The sequence below is a fragment of the Atta cephalotes genome, assembly GCF_000143395.1.
Source record: "Atta cephalotes unplaced genomic scaffold scaffold00031, whole genome shotgun sequence".
Classification (NCBI taxonomy): Eukaryota; Metazoa; Arthropoda; class Insecta; order Hymenoptera; family Formicidae; genus Atta; species Atta cephalotes.
In genome coordinates this window covers 593,483-599,558 of record NW_012130095.1, presented here as the reverse complement: position 1 = coordinate 599,558, position 6,076 = coordinate 593,483, and positions in this window count along the sequence as shown.

Sequence of the window (6,076 nt, the reverse complement as noted above, 5' to 3'; positions counted from 1 at the left end):
ACACACACACACACACACACACACACACACACACACACACACACACACACACACACACACACACACACACACACACAATGTATAAATACGATAAATATATTTACAAAAATGTAATGCGATCGGGCACGTCAAGTTTTTTTTCTTATTATATATTATAAATACATAATAAATACATAATAAAGCCATGATCGCTTTTAACATGTTTTGTTTTGTTCATTTTATATAACTTAAAATTTATGTAAAATAACAATAAGTACGTTAAATTTTTGCTGAACGTATTTTTGGATGCAGTATAATTTTTGACTGTATTTTTGAATGTATTCATATTATATTCATTTTTTAAGTAAATTTTTAGATATTTTATAGATAAGCTTTTTGTCGAGATCTTTTTTATGTAATGAAATGCTTAACTAACTGTATTAATTTCATATTTATCTTTAAAGCTGATTTTTTAATATTAAGAGAAATCTTTTTGGAAGGATTTATAACATTTGATATTTTTTAATATATAATACAAAACTTTGACGTATACAAAACGAAACGATCAAATTTTTAAATTTAGTTAACGTAAAAGTTTTTTTGCGGATAATTTTTAACATACTTTGTATATAAAATTGCTCGAAAAGTATTTTGAACAATAATAATTGTTTCACTTAGAAGTCTATCATTTTATTTTGATCGATGATAAGCTCATCTCCTGAGTAAATAATAATCTCCTGTCATTTTCTGTTATTTCAACTGCAAACGCAATTCGCTTCTTTTCTCAGAAGCCTATTATTCCATGTTGATGGAGCAGTAGATTTATGAGTAAATAGTCGCTTCCTTTCGATCTTTCATACTCTAAGTGCAAACGATATTCGCTTCTATAATCGAGTACATAAATCGTTCTTTATGCTATGAAAAATGATAATATAACAAGTAATTGTTATACAATGATAGAACGTACGTGTACGTCTTGACTTTATGAGTTTTTAATGATTGCTAATTAATTGTAATATCTCTCGTTGCAGAGGTGGCTCTCTTAACAATATATCATTATTTCTAATTGATATCATTATTCTATATTTGCTCAATCACATATACATAATTCTTTCATTTATACTTTTCATTTATATTTCACATACATTCATTTATAAACAATCATTGTATACAGATATCAACAGATTTAATAAATTTATGATAAATTTATTTAACAAATTAATTAAAACATGTAATAAATAATAATAAATCAAATATAACATGAAATTAATATTATTTGATATTAAATGTTTTTAATAATTTAACAATCAGCAATAAGTTGATATGAAAAGTATATAAAAGCGATAAAAACATAATATTTATTATTATATATATAACTATGAATAATAATACTTTTTCACTTTCTGTTTCAGGTAATATTACTGATATCTTTATAACGATTGGATAAAGCTGATAAAAGCATAGTAAGTAAAGAATCTACAATTTCGGTATTTGAAACGTGAAAATACTTATTGAGATAAAACATGCGAGTTATAACGTCACAATCGCGTTTCAATTATCTAAACCTATCGGATAAAGTATTAAAGATTGTCGACACCACTGTTCCTTCAATTGTTATTTATATTAATAATCGTTATCGAAATTATTATAACGTCTGAAGGTAGTTAAGTCTAATAAGTATTCGATCTCGCATTTCAAATATCTGTACGCAATCATCGCCAAGATGGATGAGCGCCAAAACAAATCATAGAAACGAGGTTTCTTGACGTATCGGATATATCGACGTAATTTCTAAACTCCAGTTTCGCGACGTGAGCGTATACTGTGAAGAACAATTCCTTTACAAAATGTTTGTATATCAAAGTATTTGCGTCGTTTGAGCGGATTACAGTTCTGTACGTTAGCGCGTAGATGGCGGTAGAATGCGCTCTTCAGATTTAAAAGTTACGATGAAAAATTTGCGAAAGATAAAAGTTATGCTATTAGTTTACGATTATGAATAAGTGAAATTAATTAAGCTTCGTCTCACAGATATATTTTTATTAGGATGCTTCATTTTATAGATTTTTATGTATTATATTTAAAATAGAAAAGGAATGTCCATAGAATGAAGCAGAATCGTAAAAATTAAAATTTATTTTTTATTTACGCTTCTCTCTTAATTAAAAAAATTCCATAATTTAAAAAAAATTTTTAATTATGGAATTTTCACGAATATAACATCGACTCGGTGCTTTAATTCTAAATAAGTAAATAAGATACCGGTTTAAAGGACCCGGAAAGCTTCTAATTCCCTATCGATTACTGTATTTGAAAGTTGATTGAAATGCAATTCTATGATTAAAGCGTAGATTAAAGTACAGAAAAAAAAAATATAGAAAAAACCTCTTTCAATGGATGAGTAATCGAAAATGCACGATATATACGGAAATTTGAATGTTTTTCTTTTTTTTTTTTTAATAGATGAATTGAAAACATTTTTTAGTATGGACAATAATATCATCCTATGTGTTGTTAGGATCTTGTGGAGAGTGACACGTAAAAGCGAATTCGTATTATAGTTCTTCTCCATATATTCTTCGTTTAGTTTATCCGATAGCTTTTATCTCTATATTAAGGACTGCGCAAAAAAGTGCAAGAAGAATTCACATTATCATAACTGAGCGTAAATGCGGGATATAATGTTTGTGCATATTTGTACGTGGAACGATTCTATTGTCATTAGGATATATTCCGAAAAAAAGAATAATCTGTTTATTTTTGTCAAATGAATGAACGAAAATATTTATCTAACAGTGAGGCTATCATCGCATAGTCACATAACAATTCACGTTCAAAAATGTTACCTTCATCTCTCCCCCTCCGTACTTTGTATTTCATCGCATCGGCACGTTTTCGCGATTAACGATTCAAACAGTTTCGCGACGGCATCTCGCGACGGCGATAATTGAAATTCATTGTTTCGCTGCATTTTTGGATCCGAAATACACTCATGCATTTCTCTCTCCCCTTGAAAAACTGGTCAGCTTTTTCCGCGCTACGTTCGCTCGTCTCTCCGTTTTTTTTTCACGAATCGCAGGATTACGGACGGCCGCGTTTTATCGGTCGGTCCGCGGTAATTAACAACGGACGATAATTAATTCGATTGGATCTCGCCCTGTGCCCGTCGATTCAACGCATTTCGCCGACGGCGACGAGGGGCGCGAGTGGATATACGTGCCATGTCGACAATCCCGGCTTATGACGCCTCTCACCTCCGCTCCGCGGCCTTTTGAGTAGCCTTTCAAAAAGGGCTTAATATTAAAACGTGATATTAAAACGCACGATAATCGCGCGGTATATTGAGGTCTCCGATGAAATAATAAACGGCTCGACCGTTTGATCGCTCCGCGTAAAATCGCGTTAAACTTGGGTGGCACTCTCGATTAAAATCGCGAGTTATCAGCTTCGACCTGATTATTAAAGAAAATGGATAGAAGGATGTTAGGAGAGAAAAGTGAGGAAAAACGATAAGAAAAGAAAATTGAATATTAAAGTAGTTAATTTTTCCATATTTTAGAACGACAGCTTTTTACATAGATCTATCCATAGAATGTTTTATGTTTTTTAGAACTATCTGAAATCCAAATTAGGAAATTAGTTGGGGAAAGTAATAATTACAAGATGAAGGAAATTTGCATTTAACTTATATATGAAAGAAATATTAAAAGATAAATAAAGGAAAGTTATACAAACGTATAAAGGATAATAATGAAATTAGTTTCTGACATTCGAGGCAGAGGTAGAAAATGATAACACAATGAAATTTTACAAGAAATAATTTGCTTCCGATCTCTCATTATTACGTACACAGTTAAAGCAGTGAATCACAGAAATCACAGAAGAGAACGAGGCAGAGAGTGAGGCAGAAAATTGTTCATTTCGTTATTTCGTGTAATATTTAATTAACGGCTGTGTATTGCATTTGCAACAAATCGATGCCATCTCGTTAATGAACCTTATCAATTATTACTGCGGCCGATGAGTCGATAAAGTATCTATACAATGTGTGTAACTTCTCTTTTCGCGAAGCGCATTTTGCGCATCGTTTTCCCTCGACAATATGAGTACTTCAAATAATTCTTTTTACATATTTATTGTTGTGTTTACAGAATACAGTTGCGATTACATTTATAAAATTGTGTCTATAGAAATATCTGATTCTATAGCGCGAAGTAGAATAAATATTTTATATTGTAAAGTGATTGATATTATATTATTAATTATAGAAGAAATAGTCTGTTCTTAATAATTAATGCATAAGCTCAAGAAAAATTGCACTTATTCTTTATTAAATATAACAATACATGTGATACGTACAATTAATATTGGAGACGTAATTTTACTAAAAAAATAAGTGTTTTTTTTATTTGTCATCACATATTATAATTTTATGTACATGAACATGTGATTTTAGGAACACCCTATATGTCCGTTGATATGCGATCGTTACATTAGCAGCATTACCATATGGAATCGTGAACGGCGTCCCGGAGATTTTGCCGCGATCGCAATTTGCATGATTGATTGCCCTAAAGCTCCTCCAGCTTTTAGCTTCTAGGTGATACTCTTGTTTCCATTAGGAATTAGCCGCTCCATAGAATGCAAAATGCATATGCGTTTAATTTCGCGATTGCAATGCAGCATTTCGATTGAAAAAAAGGGTTAATTGTTACATCTATCTTTATCCGACGTTCCAAAGAAAACGTTTTTTCGTAAATGTAGCTTAAATATATAACTTCGTAATTTATTGTTATAAGTTTTTTCATGAACACAGTTTCAAAATTTTTAGTAACGAGTTTGAAAAACTTTGGATATCAGACAGATTATAGATTTTTGTAAATTTTACTATTTTATCTTTTTTTTACACACTTTTGCGAAATTTTAAAAGTTCGTAGATTTAAAGAAATCTGAAAATTAAATGTCAATAAAATTTCAGCAAGAAATGATATACTTATGTAGAGGGCGATAAATCAAAAGCAATTGTTTTCTCGAGCATTATCGTTCTCACGTTATGCGTCGAGGCGTTTGTCGTGAGATTCGAGGGAAGGAACGCGCGTTCGCGATCGTAGCGTTCCTCCATGTCCGTGTGCCACCCCCTCGTGTCCCGGTGTCCTGTTCCCCGTATTACATTCTTGTCGCGGGTAAGACAAGTAAGACAGAAACACAACCGTAATCCGAGGCGACGCGATCCGGTAATGCCGGCGCGCCGGGTGTAATTTCAGATTGGCATTCGCTCGCGATTTAATCACGCCTTGATGTTGCGCTTGCGCGCCGCGAATTAGCCTGATACGATATACTACTACTGATTCGATTTGCAAATTTTATTTACAATCTCTGTCTGTTTCTTTCGATGAAGTCCAAAATTGATTATATCAAAGTACGTTCGGAATATTTACACGAGAAAGAAAAGCTTCAGAATTAAAATTAAATGATTTTCTTTTTGCAAATATACAAGATATACTATTATTCAGAAAAATAAAAATATTTCAGTAGTTTCAAATTTTGGTAATGATAATTTACCGTTAATAAAAAAATAATAATGTTAGCGGATTATAAGCTACTAAGTAATTTTTATTATTACATTTCCGCTAAATAATATGAATACTACATATTTGGTTGTTCAAATTTCACTATGTTCCTTTTTACAATGTAACTACGCAAGAAAAACTTGCCGCTACGAAGAACCGAATGTAATCGATGTTTTGTCTCGTGACACTTTATTACAGTATACGTCCAATTACGAAGTGGCAGTACGTATAAGCATGTAAAACACGTCTACGGGAGCTGCCACGTCCTGCGTGCTACGGTTATGTGGCTCGTTACGTCGCAAATTATTTTTTATACTGTGTAATTATGAAAAACTGTTATGCTTTACACCGGCATATGCGAATCGCCGCGGCCGCGCCGCGCCGTTACAAAATCCTTATGTACGCTGTTACATTTTGCGATGCACTGATGATGTAATTTTCCTAATTAACATCGTCACGCACGCGCACATATGAAAGAGAGAGAGAGAGAGAGAGAGAGAGAGAGAGAGAGAGAGAGAGAGAGAGAG